An 18,330-nucleotide genomic window follows, 5' to 3' on the forward strand; every position below is an offset into this window, starting at 1 on the left:
TTGTTTGCTTTGCTAGGAGCTTATATTTTTCCAAATATAGAAAATTTTTCATGAATGAAAATTTGTGAAAAGCTGCAGATGCATAAAAATTTATTGTTCTGGACAACTCATAGAAAATACAAACCATATCAAATAACTCAGCCAACCAGTCAGGCAATGGAAATTGTGAGCTTTCTGTAGTGATTACTCTAAGGAATCCTTGTTATGACCAACCTAAGCAGCTCACCAGCTGAATTATGTCCATTAAGACAATTCCTCCTCAAAAAGAACAGTTGCAAAAAAACAAAAGCCAATCAGTGAAGAACAAACATCTGGCTATCTGCAATTAAAAAAAAAAAAAAAGATGAAGAAAGAACAAAACTAGCATCTCACTTCTCCACTTCCTTCCTAGGCAGGCTGATCTTCCCTGACTTTCACTTTCTGCCAGTCAAAGCCTGTTCAAAACATAGGTAATGGACTTCATTCCTTGAGCCTTGACTTGCTGATCTGGGCTGCAGCTAAGCAGAAAACATTTATACAATACATGTAAATAAACAGGCATTATTATTATCATTATCGTTGTTATTTTTATCATCATCATTATCATTATTATCACTATTAGAAGCAATATCATTATTATTAAACAAACCGCTATTTATTTCTACCACCATAGCTTTTAGGAGCTACAGCCATGGATTAGGACTACACTGTACTATCTTTATTCACTCAAGCAAAGTCCATAGTGATAATCTCCTTAGTTTATGGCCCTATTTACACCTGTGCCCAGCTCTGCAGGAGTGGGATGTCAGTGGATGTCTGCTTTCCACACTTGGTTCCCTGGAGAAACAATAATTTTGTATTTGACCTAAAAGTCAAGGGGACTCTAAATATTGGTGAATGGATCTGGAATGATTTTCACATGAAAATCTCATTGTAAATCCTTCACAGTGGCGAACAGACCAGTATTTTAAAATGTCCGTGCTAATGGCAACCCTTAATAAATTACAAAATGGCTGAACTACACAGAGCTGCCACTGCCAACCCGCACACTTGCAGCAGAAAGTGTTTTATTGCCAGATAAATGCTTATGTGGCTGTATTTATGCGAGGAGACCATGGCACCCTGTGAGAAGTAAATCACCCATGTCTATACCACTCCCTTCTCCATCTTCTCTGAAAAAAGTCTGAGGGCACCAAGCACAGTGTCAGCCCCTGTCAAACTAAGAAGTGTTTGGGGTTACCCAGCACCAAAATTAAATTGAGTAAGTCATATTATACGAGAAAACTATGAAGATGAAGCCTCTTCCAAGAGGTCCTTCATCTCATGCCATCAGTTGTAGTCTAGGCCCAAGCACAAATCTTTCCCTGAAGTCTAAGGTTTCACTGTGAAACAAGGGAGGTAGTTACCATTAGTCTCCTTAGGGCTGTCCTTCACATACCTCTTGGTGGACTATATTTTCACTGTTGATTATTACCCAGCAAACAGAGACTGTTGAATGTAGGAAGCCATCAGTGAAACCACCTACCTTCAATTTCTTTGTGATTACAGTGACGTTTCCTGTTGCAAATGCCAGGTCCTTGGCATCAACAAATTAAAATGTGAGCTTTCTTGTCCATGTTTCACAAATTTGCCTTAGCCATTTTGCTCAATTTTAAACCAAAGGACATGAGCAAATGAAGAATTTAGCCCATGACAGGGTGTGACATAGACCTACAGTTAGTAATACACTATAGGGTAAGCAACTTCAAAGTACCTCACATCTACTTCAGGCTTAGGCATACATGTGGATAGTTTCTGGAGAAAAGCTTACAAGCTTCTGTAAATTGTGAGTCTATGTCATAGACTTATAGACTGATAGGGTAGTCCAGATTGGAAGGGACGTCTGGAGGTCTCTAGTCCAGCCACCTGCTCAAAGGAAGGTTGGCTATGGGGGTGGACCAGACTGCTCAGTCAGGACTTGAAAACCTTGAGAAATTTTCCCATATTATATATTATTATGCAATTCTGCTATTACCATGAGGCTGCATATTGAGAGCATGTGGCAAAGATCTATAGCCAAAGAAACTGAGAGTATCGACCAGTAGAAGTAGAACATTTTCTTCTCATCCTGAAACCTGTCACAAGGTGGGACAGTAATTATAATGGGTGTGGCCAGGAACACACTCAGAATATTCTTGTTCTTCAGAGCAGGAAAATTAAAGAATTGGGAACCTTATGACCAGGAACTATCACTGCATGGCCCCATGACCTCTCTGAGCCTCACTTGCCTCCAATGTGTCATCAGCCTGAAACTTTACTACTTCATGTCTTAAGCCATAATAAATGCTTAGTGTGTTCATAGCCTTAAATGAAAGCACCACAGAAATGCAGTACTACTGATACACTTTGGGGCAAAGACTAATTAATTATGAAATAAAAACATAGCCATAATATCAAGAAAAAACTGAAAGAAAGCAGAGAGGGAAACAGATACATTCTTCTACCTTGGTGGCCTGGCCTGTCTTCATTTGCAAGTCACATCATAACTTAGGAGAGATGTATTTGACTCCACTTTATAGGATATGCGCTAGCAACAAAATAATTTTCTTTATTAAATGACGAGAATTTATGTTTCTCTACAAAATGCTTCAATAACATAAACCATCAGCTCAGAGAATATGTGACCAGGATACCTAACACCTTCCTCTTTCATCTTGATAATAACTTTAAGGCTCTCTCCTGCAGCTCTTAACAAAGTAGAAAAGGGCCATATGGCTTTCCCCTAATTTCTTTAGCATTTCTCAGTGGATGTGTATGAAGATTACGAATAGACAACTGGGAGGCAGCTGGCATATTTGAAACATGCCATACTTTTCCACCACAAGAGAGAAACAGCCAGCGTATACAGAACAAAAACCTTTCTTTCTTGTCCTTCTCTGTTCAAACCATTAGGCAAGTAGTCAGGTACCAGTCTGCTATGTATCACATAAAAGCAACTGGACAGCAGTGACTGTTTAAAAGACTCAACCAGTGACAAAGTGCAGAGCTGAAATCACCTACTTTACTTAAGAAAGTCTACCTTTGAGAAGATATTTCATTTATTTCTTTTCAGTGGTCCTGCTGGACATTTTCAGCTACCAGTGCTTTAGTTTTTATGATGTCTTTCATCCCAAAAGATCTTCAAAGGCACATCCAGCTGTATAAATACCTTCATCTTTGCTTTGTATGAGGTTCTGCAACTATTAAATGATATGTACAAATGATGTGACTGCTCAAGGCAGGAAGTGGTATCCTGTAATAATTACTACCAGAATTTGATCAGGCAGTTTAATTTTTCTTCGAAAGTTTAGATAGTCTCTTTCCATTGTCTTCAAAAGGAGCTTTTGACGGTTGCCTTATTAGCAGAGTAACCTATCAAACTCCTGCTTCTGACTTTGATTTTAACAGGTTTGAAATAGGTCCTAGACAGACAGTAAACATGGATTTAAGTCTTTTCACTAGTGTAGATTTCTTTAACCCATTTAAACAGCTGGTCAGACAAAAAGATGTCATATTCAGTATTTATGAAGCCACACAGGTTTCTCTTGTAGGAGAACCCAGTTTCTGTCTGGATCTCAATTCAGGGACCTCAATGACTCTCCAGCCAAGTGGATCAGACAGCTCAGAGTGCCCAAATGGTAGATAACAGACACCTCCAGTACCTGTGAGATAAGTTAGCTGGGTGCCTCTATCGTATTATTTACCCAGTTGATACCTATGTGATCAAGCTCTATATTACTGCTTGAGATGTATTACTAGATCTTTTCCTCGTAACTTGATAATCAAGCATTTTACCTATATAATATCTTCTGGTTGCATGTACATATGTATTTTATGTGTCTGTTAAATCATATTGACAAGATTGTGCTGTCTCTAAAAATCCCAGCTAGCCCTCCTGTACATCTTTAGTTAACTAAAGACATCTAAAGAGCTGGATACCAGCACACTGAGATACCAAAAACAGGTAGAAAGGATTTATCTGTGTTCCTAAAACTCATTCCACATTGCATTTTTTAGACTTAAATTCTGATAATCAGAACATTTGCTGTCATTATGTAAATACTATGATGGATATTCATTGATATGCAAATTAGGACAGCCATCATTTGCGTTAGAGTTCTACATTTCTGCACTTCTAACATGGATATGTATCATTTTGCTGATTTTGCAAACTGAAACCATTTGTTACATTTTATTCTTGATAATCATGCAGGACTAAAAAGTTTGTGACAAAGCTAGCACATAGATCATCAATAATACTGCTGTACTCAAAAAGTAGAGTTTTTCTGGTTAGTAGCATGCAGGCAAGCACCTGTCTATCAGATCTAAGACTTAGTTTTAAAGCAAAGCATTTTTTTTATTTGTCAGATGAGCAGATTTAATTTGGAAATACAGAAAGAAAATAAATATAGAACTCCAAGACATTTTATGACATCTTTTCATGTATGTATGCTGAAAGGGAATACTTTCTAAGCACTCGATGTATCATAGTATTTCTCATTTTACTGGCTCATAGACAAATGGCAAATATTTTACTGTTTAGAAAAGTATTAGTCCTGAGCATCCCTAGCAACTTTCTCTTCATTCAATTTAAGCAGAGTTCCTACACTTAGAGTGTCACTCATAGGTTCTGAGTTGCAATTCCCAAAACAATAAGCAAAGCAGAGCCAGAAATACCAAATGTTACACTGTGAACCCACAGGTCATCGGTTTTCACCTCAGGCGCTCAAAAGTCTAACTTTTCTGTTCTGTTAGGAAGTATGAAGAAAAGGAGTAAGTCTGCAACAGAGGCCAGACATCTTTGCAGTAGGGTCCCCAAAACATGGGTGATTGTGTTAGGAGAATACATAGGAAGTAATCACATCTCTAATTTTCTTTGAACATAGATTAATTCACTCTGCTGAGATCCATGAGAAGAAAGAGATCCCTGGAGTTCTTTAAGAACTGTTAGAAGAATTTTAATTGCAAAAGATCATGTGAAGATGTTTCTTCCTACAGAACAAACAAAATAATGAAAAGTTACTAGAAATTTCCATGCTTATTTAGAAGGATATCAAATGTTTGCCCCAAAAGAGTCACTTTGGTGGGTATAAATGCAAAAAAGATACAAGTTTTTCTAAGCAGGTTGTACTGGGTGCATGGAAAGCCAAAAATACCAGTCTCAAATATCCTAATAAACAAGATGGACATAATGGAAAAAAAGAAAGAATCTGTTTTTATGAGCAGTACAACCCAAATATGCATGCTTGAGAAGTTAAAATGATAATCCAGATTAGGAAATCCCATCTAAATCCCATCCCATCTATGGAAATTTACTATAATCCATAATTACCAATTGTCTCAGTATTTGCGTAAATTAGAATAAATATTTCACTGTAGATACATCTGTCTCTAGCAGTGAAGTCCATAATCTTTTGACCATGAAAAGTAAGAAGAAAGTAAAAAAAAAAAAAAAATACCAGTTACACAGTTAACTTCCAGAGTACTTTTTAAGCATTTTCACAGAGCCAGCAAATATTGTAAGGAGAGAAAACTAGTCAACACATATTTCATTTCTTAAATTAAATTAATGGTTTTCTTTCTTAAATGAATCTGGGAAACCCCCTGAAAGAGAAATCAGACACTTTGACAGCACATTTTTAAAGACCTGGGCTATTTCATTTGAACACCAGTGTCTTGCAAATAATCAGATCTCCAATGCATAGGGTACAGGTCGAGCAGCAAAAGAATTTCCAAAGCCTTGTACAGAATGTTAACTTGTCATGGGCGAAGTGAGAGAAATTTTGTCTGTTGGTTTGTTTAGTTAGTTGCTTTTTCTTTGTGCTTTTTTCTAGATGGCCTGCTAGGACAATGATCACACAAAACTATTCCTGTCCTGGACAGGGGAAGAATGACAGGTAGGTCTTTTCCATTATATAAGAAGAAAATGGTTTCCCTCCGCAGTTGCAAGTACCTTCCTTCTCCCTTTAAAAAAAAGAGTTGGCTGGGATTTCCCATGCATAAGAGTGTATAAAAAAGGAGTCACTGTTTCTAAAATATTTCAAGTAGTTCTTCAGACATCCAAGTAACAAAAAAGATGCTCTATCTGTTAATAATTTCATTCTAATTGGATACTCAATTTGCAACACTGGAGTTGCACAAAACATGTATAAATGAAACAGCAATTAACCTTTAGTTCTAAGCATCTTTTTCTTCTACCCAACATGGGTCAGTTACCATAGAGATTTTACCTACGTGATCTGTAGATGTGACTCAAAAACGGCTGGAGTCTCCATCTCAGCCACATCTCAGTATGGCACCAGGATAATTAAAAATCTGCTAAAAAAGAAATCAAAGTTCATCTGAAACACTAAGAAAAAAAAAAAAAAAAAAAAACACGTTAAAAGGAAAATTGCTGTGGGGGAAAGGACTTTGAAATTCTGAGAAAAAAGACTCCTTTCATCAAGACAAGATGTCCTGGCCAGACCCTGAGAGTCTCCTCTTGGAGGTCAATGTGCTGTGGATGTTTGGTGTCTCATGTGGTTCAGAGCCCAGCACAGAGCAAGGCCTGGTCCATTCACCAGCTGAACTCAAAGTGTTCAGTGCTTTAGAGCTGAACCACACACCAACGCCATACACTTATATAGCCATACACTTATATAGCAACTCATACACTTACTTATACCATATAGCAATTGATTCCAGCTGCTTCTGCATATAGCTCTCTGTAACTGTCCAAGGAGTACACTGAAACACTAAAATAACTGTCCTAGTCAATGCCTTATGAAGAATATATTAAAATTAGTTGGCAGGAGAGCTCATCCTTTTCTGATGAGATTTTCTCAAGGGCTTTTCAACAGCTTCCAGAAAAGCCTGAAAAAGAGCAAAAACATTGTGGGAGTGTGCTGTAAAGAATCAAAGAGAAAGGAGGCTTCAGGGTTTTGATTAGCTTCCTAATTTTAGGTAGGCTGCATTTTGGTTACCCTTCCAAAATTATCTATATAAGCATTCATATGATACACTTGCCACAGAATTTGTACAACGCCTTCTACGTGGAATAGCTTTGTGCATAGTTTCTTTTAGGCATCATCTGAGAGGCTTATTTGTGCAATGTGTTCAAAAGGAAATTTGGCTGCACAGTGTTCACCTTTACAGCATGAATATTTCATTGAGGTAAGTAACCTGGGTTTCGGAGAGAGTGAAGAGTGCACAGAGTGCTTAGAAAACACACATGGTCTTTTCCTCTGCAAAAGAAAGGAAATGAAAACTAGTGTCTGTGTCCCACAGACTGGACCATGTAGTGCATTGCCACATTTTTATTGAAATCATCATCATAAACCGCATGTAGCATCACTCATGTTAACATATTACAAAAAGTTTTACAGACTGAAGAACATCTAGAGAACTACACAAATCGTGCTAACAGTAACAGAAGCAAGTCAATCAAATATTTATGGAGCCCTATAGAAGAGCTGTATGAGTGGACAATGCTACTCTGTATGTACACAGTGTCTTTTACCTGACAATTGCAACTTTGTATGGACTGGGAAACTGAGGCAAGGACGCCTTATTCCTTTCACTCCAAAATAACTCAGTCAGAAAGACAATCCACACTACCTGTTACAGCCAGTGCTTCTAACCAATGTATTGCATTGCCTTGAAGTTAAAGCAGAAGAGAGGAGAAAAAAAGAGCTGATGAGATAAAAGCACAGAAAAAGCAGGGGATTTACATCTGAAATATGAACAAAAATATTGAATCAATTAGGTAGAGAGGCACAAAGCAGAATCTTGGAGAAAAAGACTGATGTATTTGGCTGTCTTGGGGAGAAGATGAGAAAACAATGTACCAGAATCCCAGAACTCCAGAAATGTTAATTGGTGTCTTGAAGAGCAGGAGTCAGTGGGGCATCCCTGCAACAACCTGTAACTCAGGTGATTTGCTTTGAACCAGTAGTTACAGCCACCCAGAAAGCAGTATGGAAAGGACTGATTACATGGAGCCTAATGCATCCTTCCAGGGTTTTATTTCTGAGATTGTGGTGATACAAATTATTATGAATTACTGTTTGTACAATACTTGGGCAATGTAAATCACTGTTTCTTTATAAATCCCATGCATTATTAATGGTATCATTCTCATGAAACTAAACATCTTTATTCTGCTGGGCAAAGTGTGTAGAAATTAATAATCAAAATAGAGTAGCATTTCTGTAACAGAACAACACGGTGGTTCTTCTCTTTGAAATGAGGCCAGAAAGTAATCCCAGATGGAGCTGAAGTACATGACATGGGAGGCTGAATATCGTTTATGCTACCATGCTATGTCTGTGTGTGAGAGAGAAAGTGCCATTACCTCCACTTGTGCATGAAATCCTGTTCAGAATGTTTTAGTGATACAGATAAGAAGGGTAAACCTGCCACCTGGGATTGCTTAATTAACATGGTAATTAGCAGCACCAATTAACTAATTGTTAACCTGTCAGGAGTTGTCTGGAATAGTGTTTTAAAGCTGGGGAGTCTTGCAGCTTATTGGGACTCCTTTACATCACGGTTTGAAACTGATGGCTTGGTATTTTTCCTAATACATCTATCTTAAATGGAGCACCAGCACTGCCTTGAAAAATTTCCAACATGGCAATCAGAAATTAGCAGTTTGCCAACCCTGACAACACTTCTGATCCAGGTAGAGTTTTTAATTCCTACCTCCTACTTTCCCCCAGGGAAAAGAAACAAAATGAAACAAAACAAAGCAAAACTTGAAGGAAATTGAGATCCTAAGGGTCAAAACTTTAGATGAGGAGGAAACTTTAGAAAGACCAGTCCAGGCAGAGGTTCAGAGAAGTCCTGTATCCTGAAAGTGATGATGGCTTTTAGGAGCAACAGAATGAAAGACAGTTCCAGACCATGAAACCAGCTGGTATGAAATTATAATCCTGCCCTAGGTGCACAGGAGGAAGCGCTGATCCACAGGTTACCCATGAAACCCATGGAAGATCCTGCAGTCTCTGACTCCACCGGTAACAGACTAACTGCAGGATGGTGCTGGCCACCCACTGCTGCCCCATCACTGAGCCCAGCCTGCTCCTGGGGACTGCTGCAGCCACTTGGGTCCAGGGGAATCTCCTAGGCCCTCTGATCTTTGTTGCGTCTTAGACCAAAGTCCAAATTTTATAAATGCATTGTAAATGCAAAAGCTTGTCAGCATTCTTGTAACAGATGGGTTTACTTTAACTACAGCTAAGCACAAGCAAATTTCACAGTAGCAACTGCCATAATATGTAGTAATCTGGACCTTTGCCATGAAGGAACTAAAGGAAACAGCACTTTATGAGAAAACCACTGGGGCTTCCACCTTACTCCCTTCAGATTTTTAGCAAAATGCAGATTTATTTCTGAATGAATAAATCATAACATGCTGGTTGAAATAAGGAAACACAGTAATATTAGCTAGAATTAAATACTTCCTCATTTTTCTGTAGTCCCTAAGCATTTCTTCCTTAAATTTTACTCAGGCACACACAAGTCAATCAATGAGCAGAACTGCGCTCCTCTACAAGTTGGCTTTTTAGTCCACAGCCACCCCCACTGTTCTGCTAATCTCTTCACAGCAGCCTCCAGTGCTCTGGGCACCACATCCCTCCCAGAGTGCTGCCAGTTTTAGCACTCTGGACGTCTCTGTCTAAAGTGTTGTGTTTCTTTATATTGTTGTGTTGTCCTTATATGTGTCTTATATGTCCATATGTCTTATATGTGTCCTTATATGTCCGTATATGTGTTGTTCTTCAGTGCTTCCGTGAGGTATTCCAGTGGTTTTGAAATCCCTGTATTCATGTCACACAAAAAATGCAACTTCTCTCCAACACCACTTACAAGCAGGGAGATGTATAACATTGAGAAGCAAAGAAAAGCAAAGAAAATTTAAAATGCAGTCTATAATGTTAATTACAGTCTCTCAACCGGCTTATTTCTAACTTGCTAACACTATGCAATGGAATGGACTAACATTAAGTTTAAATTTGGCAGACATTCAGTGGTACAGAGGACTAAAATCACCATCCCAGAATGTTCAATAAATTTTGATATGCTGAATCTAGTTCTAATTATATGGCAGAGGTATTTGTAGTCTGCAGAATTCAGTGTAGCATACAGAAAACTGAGCTGGCTTTAAAAAAACTACCTTAGGTACCAAAAATAGCTTAGCTATGGCAACACAGGTCTCCATTTAGGTTAATTTACACTTTATCCAGGCAATCCTTGTTGCAATAGGATCACTCTTTCTGAGGCAGTACTTACAGAAAAAAACCCTTGAAATTTGCAGTCTCGGGAATGAGGAAATAGGGCCAGGGAGAGGTAGAACAAAATGCACATTGAAGAGTCCTGACTAGGCAGGATTTTGCCTCTAAAGTGATGGAGGCACAGACTACTGGTGGGGAGTCACTCTCTCTTATCCTCAACAGGAGGAGCCACCACCTACAGCCCAGCTCCAGCAGTGGCAGCCTGCCTGCTTTCTGGGGCTCCTTGCCTTTGCAAAGTAAGGCAATAATGGGGCACGGCCTGTGCCACTGCTCCTCTTGCTCACCTTACCTTCTGGTTCCTGACCCACCTCCTGCATCTATTCAAAATCATTCCAGGTTCTTTGTACTACACCAGAGTCTGACCATCGTATAGTCTTATCTGAAGTTTGACTTGGTGTGCTTCTGGTTCATTCAGCACCAGACATTCCTGTTGTTACTGTTAACAAGCCTCACTCTGAACATATAGATGTTTGCGTTGAATCATCAAAACAAGCTGACACTAGCCAATTCCCTTGCTGGCAGTTACATTGGAGATTTCTACTTCTGAGGGGGCCATGTGGCATGAATAGCCCCCCTCCTTTAACAGGGGCTCTTCTAGGCACCCTGGCAGGCTACTTCCTGTGACTGCTTCAAGCTCCGCTGTAACTACACTGATAAACTGAGAATCTGGGTCTTCAGGGATATCAAAAAAGCTAGCACCTTCAATTTGCATCAAATTTTCTCAAAGTACTATAGATAGATGCCTTTTGTTTGACTTGTTCTTAGGGGTAAGATGACATCAATGAGTTTTACAGAGTTTAGAATTCTCTTATCTACCCTCCAGTATCATTACATGTCCTATATTAGAAATTTCTATTGGGGAATGCACATCATGATGGTATCTGATTTTTACCCCACAATAACAATAAAACAAAAATCCAGACCACCTAACTGTGTGCCAAGAGCACATCATTACTTATCTTTTCTATTTTTCAGTGTTAGACTGAGATTCTTTCATTGCCTAAGGTATTTTTTGCAGCTTATCTAGCTTCAAATGTGCTTTGAAATACAAACCTAGGGTTTTGCAATAATGACTCTTTCACATCTTCTGATCACTTTTGGGAAATCAAAACTGAAAAGCATATTTGAATGGCAGCTTCAGGTCATGTGCCCATGCAGTGGAATTCTTAGCTGGAACTTCAGGAGGTATGAACGGCACAGGAAAGACAGAGGAGCTGCTCCATGTTTTAAGATGTACTTGGAGGGCAAGAAAGTAGGAAAAGGCATAACACACTTATTCAAGGGTAAATCGTTTGATAAGAAAGAGGCTGTAGGAAGGAGAAGCAGCAAAGTTTAATACAAAAGGTTATGAAGGGATAGAAATTTTTTAAAGTTTTTCTTTACATTCTTAGCATCTCAGATCAACAGATCACAATGTATCTCAGACAATAGAGATTTTTATTCTTCATTCATACTCAGAAAAGGCAAGCAGACACATTTCATTTGTCCAGGATTGCACAACTAATGACAAAGGCAGAAGAAGAATCCAGCAAGGAATCCAGCAAAGAATCCATAGCAAAGTCACTAAATGTGAGGGACCTAGGGGAAGAATTTCCTGCCCCCAAATCTGGTGTTGTACTTCACTAGGTCTCTCGCCATTTGTTCCAAAAACTTCTGTTTCCTGAAAAGATCAGCTGCTTGTTGGGAAGCAGCAAAAAGTAAACTTGAGATGACTGAGATGTGTTTCAGAGGGATATTTTGTGGGGTTCATACAATTAGAGTGGGATTCTTCTGAAAATATTTCCAGATATTCTAAGTGCAAGTTGTCAAAGTTCAGATAAGAGATGATGAGTGTTGGTTAAATAAAAGGTTTATGTAAGTAGTGAACAGCTTCAGGTATCCAGCCCTTAAACTTCCATTCATGGCTTGAATGCAAAAAAACCTTGGATTTTTAAGTGGAAAAATGAATGGCACCCTTTGTAACTAACCTCCTCATTAAGTTTCCTCATTCTTCCTTTGGGCTTCCCAGTTCACTAGATTACACTAAGTTAAGCTTACAGTGCAGCATAGTTGAACAGTCTGTATTTTCATCTTCTTCCCTGGGAACGGTCAAGGTCAAACTACTAATCAGTTCATTTTTCTCAGAGATCCACAAGGGTTGATTACCCCCAAGGGCATCACTAATTAATATTCAGGGTTGAAATAGAAGATAGTTAAGCTTGATGCTAATTAAAGCTAGAGATTTTCATCCCCAGAAGCCCACAATGAAGTCAGTTTTAGTGTTAGAATGTGTTTTGCACCACCTTTTTTTTTTCCCTTTTACCATTTCAGAAATTTCTTCCGGAATCAAATGTGCCAGACTTTTTCTCTGTGCAGTTTAATGGTCTGAGACACATTTGGTTAGCTTTAAAAATCTCTCCTACTATTTCAAAGGTCATCAGACAACTTACACATCTTTTTCTTCATGCAGTCTGGAGGGACGTTTGTGAACATCCAGCAAACTCCACATCTTAAAGCTTTCACAACACATGCAGTCTGCTTCCTCTTGCAGCTTCATCCTTCACAGGAGATCTTAGTGGGCATGAATGAGTTTGGAGGATCAGAGAACTTTTCTTTGGCCTCACTCAAGCAAAGCTGGTTATGATATCCCTGATGCATACACAAAGTTCACTGAAGACCTCTTCTAAACCTTGTAAAATCAGTGGCAAGACTGCCACCTATTTAAATGGACTTCAGATCACACCTTACAAAGACATGAAAGATGAAAGTTTTGTATGTCCCTAATGTATATTCATATTTTCAGATATCTTTACCTTATGGAGTTCCTGCCATTCCTCATTTACCCCCAGATACATAGAATAATTACTCTCGATACACTTCAGGAACTATCAATAGCCTATTAACTTGTCATTTCCAGATCTATACACAGGGCGCTGCATCACCCTCTGTGTCACTGACATTTGATGTCCTGCTATTTGCTTTTCTTGATAGGGCCAGGGTCTCTGAGGGACAAAAGATTGGAAGTAATGTGCTGCACCCATTAAAATTAATTGCATGCAAACATTAGAAACCAGCCACCCATTTCAGTCATGAAATATGGATAAGGATTTGCTGAAAGCCATTTATATTAAATTACTTTTATGATAATATTTAACTTTTTGGTATTAAATATTTAGTGCCCTTTTGCTTCCTCAATGTGATGAACCTTCAGGCTCCCATATTTTTGACAGAACTGCAGGAAGTGGCTCACTAGTACCTTCAACACTTGTCTTTGAACCTACAAGGTGATTCTTAAGAGCAAGGATAGACAAATAAGCCAGAGCCATGACCACCTGCATGATGCAGCACTGGACTAGGTGCCAACCAGTTTGGATTAGGATAGGGCATATGTTCTTTGTATGCACTGCATCCTTCCTCAGGAGATCTCAAAGGACATCACTAACTTGTACTAAGTTACCCTCCACCACCTACATAAAAGGTAACTAATATCTCCCATATCTGTGATGGCAGGCCTTTGTCACCAAATGAACCCTTTCCTGATACTGAGTCAGCAATGGACAGGCACAGTGCCCAGTCCTGCCCACCCCAGATTCGCTCTCAGTCCCAGGGCAGGGCTGCGGTCTCTGCACCTGCGTGTCTGCAGCAGTACATCCACAGTCACTCCCAGCCCAGGAGTCTTGCCAAGAGCTCACTGAGAGGATTTGCCATCCTTTGGGTCATCAGAGAAATCTGTGGCCAAATGCAGAACATCAGACGTCAGAGACCATCAGACCAGCTCCAGTCTCACTTCCATGTTACAGCCAAGAAGAAGCCAAGAAAAAGCTTGGTGCTACAACAACAGCACCATTTAGCTCAACTGGGAGCTCTTACTATAGTAGAGTCAGGATTGACCCCCATCCCTTACAAAAAAACCTTTTCCCTCATTGCTTTTTACCTTTATGTTCCACAGTAATTCAAAGGGAAAAAACCAAAAGCAATTCTGTGTCTTGACTCCACTTCTCTTCCCAGTTTAAGCAAACTTGGTGTTGACTTGAACTTGCTGGTTAGTTAACATGGGAGCTCTCTGTGTACCAGCTGCCTCTGCTAATACGATGATCAAAACCATAGCTCAGATTATGTTTCACTAACAGCAAAAGAGATGCTTCAGCTGCTCATAAGGGAAAGACTAGATTGGGATCAGCATTTATGGTGTTGAAATATTGGCCTCTGAACAGCCTGGAGCGATAATATGGTACACAGAAAAGCACCCAGCTGCTGGTTGTGAACAGAATCTCAAGTGAAAGACCATGCAAATAAACCCCAGCTTATCACTGGCAGTATCAAAGATTATAGAAGGCACATTCACTGTGCTACACAAAGCTGCTTAGTCCTGGGGATGCAGAGGAATTAACCACAGGAATATTAACTGACTGAGGAAGCCAATGGTACTTGCCCTCTTGCTAAAGAAGTGTATTTGACTAGGTGGCTGAAAAGCTGGCCAGAGCAGTTTAATCATGCCTGTGGCAAATATTTCACATCATTCATAGACTTCTATGCTTAGTTCACATTTAATTTCACTTAAATGAGAAACTACTGTACAGTGTTGAAATACTAAATTAATATTTATAGGTGTTTACTTAGTGTTAACAGCAAGCGACTGTGTGGAGTATATGTCTTGTGAATATAATCTGGGGCTGCAAAATTAGAAGTGAAATCAGACTGAGCCTGGGCAAAGCCAGCTCAGAGTGGGGTCCATCTATTTTGCGTCCTTGAGTGAAGTAAAGACAGAACACCTCCAGCCATATAGCACAAGTAGGCTGAAAGCTCCCCTTCAGTCTCAAAGAGAAGCCACCTCCATTGCTTGAATCAGAATAATTAGTTCCTCCCCCATCCACTCACACTAAAATGAACTGTCAGGTTTCTTCCTCTTCTCTCCAAAGGTAAGGAAAAGCTGGGTATAGTTCTAAGGAGCGCTGCAGTACCTTTTTGGAATTATCCAGCATGTTTCTTCATTTGCTCAAGTGCTTCAAGGAGAGTTTAGACTGCACATAAAGATCAGTCACTGTCAGCAATAATCACAGGAGTGGCTCTGTTTCTCTTTGCCTTATTCAACCAAAGCTCATGGATAAAAAACAGGTGCTTGAAGTGGAATTCAAGCAAGTTAGGCCAACTGGCAGAGTGCGCTGATCATGGAGTTCTCAGTTATGGTGCAGGCACCTTAGGCTACTGATATAAAAGCCCATTTGGTCAATGCTGTGCATAGATAAAGAGCGTTCCTCAGTCTCTGATGGCAAACTCTCAGTGCTTTGTAGGAAAATCCAGCTAGTGAAGAAAGCTACAGTACATTAGCTCAGCTACAGGGGTTATGGCAAATTCACCTACCAGTCTTCAGCTCTGTACACGAGCTTCCCAGAGGACATGGAATTAAGTTCTTAGTCTCGGTCTCTATCCTCAACATGTTCAATGGCTTGAGGCCAAAATAAGCTAGAAGCTAGGCACCCAGAAAATGAGAAATACACACATGCTGTGTTTGAAAAAACTGGTTTAAATGGCTTGCTAACTTCCTAATAGAAATCTCCTACAAAGATTTTTTTCACAATACATGAAGAAATGGAGAAGCAAGTGTAACATCTACTTCTGTAATATGTCAGGCAGCTGCCATAGACATTCCATAAGACGCTCCTTGTCTTACTGACTGCACGTTGTTTAACATCTCTAACATACAACAAAGGCATCTCACATGAAATGATTTCATGCCCTGTGTAAGCCTGACTCAGTCCACAAGCAGGGCCCACGTTATGCTGTGAATGAGACTACTTGAGAAAAGGTATGCCACTGCATCATCAAAGAGTACACTGTGAAGCGTAAAAGGACAGCTAAGATTTCACAGGCAAGTTTGGTCACATCTAAATTTCTTGCTGGGGCTAAGACCCCATTATCCAAGCTGTCCTACTTACATTGCCAGATGGTGTAATGACTTAGAGTGGAAAGGTGAGCAAACACAACACAACACAACATGGAACTCAACTAGTTTGGGCTTGAGTGCCACCTAGGCCCCTGAACTAATATAAAAACATAACCTTTCTCAATACATCATGTACTGTTCTTTGGCTAGTGGAATTCACAGGCTTAATGTTTTTCCTGTTTTGTGTAAAGTCTCAAGCTTTTCTCAAAAAATGTTACCCAAGAGTGTGAGCTGAAAAGCAAGTTCTTGCTGATTTCTGTGGAGGCAAGCCCAGATCCTGTGTGAGAATGATGATCCATGAAGCCTGCCAATGTGCTCCTAAGGACATTGACCGAATCCATAAAATCATTACTGTCTTCTCCTGCTTGAAGAGGTACCTCTTCAAGCATCACTTTGCACAGGATAGAGAGCTGTAAAAACCCTGTTTGTTTGAATTGTTTAAAAATTATTTCTGAGCATACAAACTCTGCATGCTGCTGGTGGGCAGGATCAGAGGCTCCTGTTCCTCCTGTCCTACATCCCCTATGTTTTCCTTTCTACCTTCTCTGGGGTATGTCAGTGCGTTCATAGAGCACAGAGCAGAAAATGGCCTAGGGGCTTAGGGGTCTAGAAATTCTTATCACAGAAATAGCAGGTAATAATTATGCCTCTGCACTTACTGAGGCAACTGCATCCAGGGGGATTTATCCATAGAGGAAAAACGTAGTACTTTGCCTGGCCATGTAAAGAGTTTTGTGTTATAGTGTGTTATAGTGACAGCACATTAAAAATATTTAGGAGAGGCTGTTTGTACAAAATCAGAATATATCTTAGGCATCTTCTTTCCATCCAGCTGTGTGGGCCTAGGTGTTGAGCTACCTTTCAGCTTGCTGCAGGTAAGATATAGCAATCCTTGTGCCCTAGGCTCATCCTCAGAACCTTTCATGTTATGGCCAGCTGTTCTGACCAGGCTCTGCCAGATCCTAGCAGCTTCTTAACTCTGCTACTCCATATTATTTCCTCACTGGATGAGTGCAAGGGTGCTGTAATTCCCCAGTCCTAGGCTACTAACGTCCAATGTCAGGCTGAGAACAAATGACACAGTATATGCCCAGCACTTGCAAAAGCACAACCTTTGCTTGTAACATAGCAAGTAACTTTGGCTATAAGTGGCATGTCTTGGCAGAGTAAATACCAGTCATTGGAGGCTAGTGACATTTAGCCAGCCACTATGTACAGATGCTCACTTCTTACAAGTACATGTTGCACTTGTCTCATGCTTTGTAGCAATCAGCCCTTTGCTTGGATTTAGGTGAAATGGTCTGAAAAGGGACAAAGGTTCATGGTGTGGGAGCAGCAGCTTAAGAAGAGGTTTTGATGTCTGCCCAAACAGCCATTAGAGGCAAAAGAAATGCCAATCCGGAGCTGGCAGAGTGTTTCAAGTGCTTTGAGTGCACAAAACTGCATGATGGAAGTGACAATCAGATGATGCCCCAATCATCTTCTCTCATTGGAAAAAGCTTAAGAGCACAGTCATTCTCTAGGAGATTATTCTAGGGAAAGAGGTTTTGTTTGAGGGCTTGAGGGGGGTACTGAACAAGCCAAAACATATTTTAAAGAAATTGTTCATAACCAGTGCTCATATTAGAAACTTCTAGGGGAAAATGAAGCATATCAGGAAGGCAGAAAGCATAAAAAGCATACACATGAGTTTAAACCTCTGTTGAGAGAATAAAAGAAACATTTGAAGAGTTTCATACCTGATATATTTCCAACTTTTCATGAAATCCAACCCCTAAATCATTTTGGTTATCCTGGTCTCAAGAACTGGATGAGAAAGAAAGAATTTTCATTCTCAAAATCAAATGATGCTTTCTAATCAGCCTACAAAACTTTTAGACCCTAATGTTCTGACTACTACCATTTTAATTTTTCTAGAGCAACTCATAATTTGACTTGATTATCCCAAAAGTCTATTTCTTGAGATAGTCTCATCAAATGAGGGCCTTCTAAAACTATTTCAGTTCTTCTGTTGCCTCTGGCAAGGTGTTCCTGGAACTGCTGCCTCCTCCACCGAGCTCATCCAGTTGTCACTGTGGGGCCCTCTCCAGCATATGGCAAAGGAATAGATGCCCGCACACATCCTTTATCTGTCTG

The sequence above is a fragment of the Ciconia boyciana genome, chromosome 6, assembly GCF_034638445.1.
Source record: "Ciconia boyciana chromosome 6, ASM3463844v1, whole genome shotgun sequence".
NCBI classification, from domain to species: Eukaryota; Metazoa; Chordata; class Aves; order Ciconiiformes; family Ciconiidae; genus Ciconia; species Ciconia boyciana.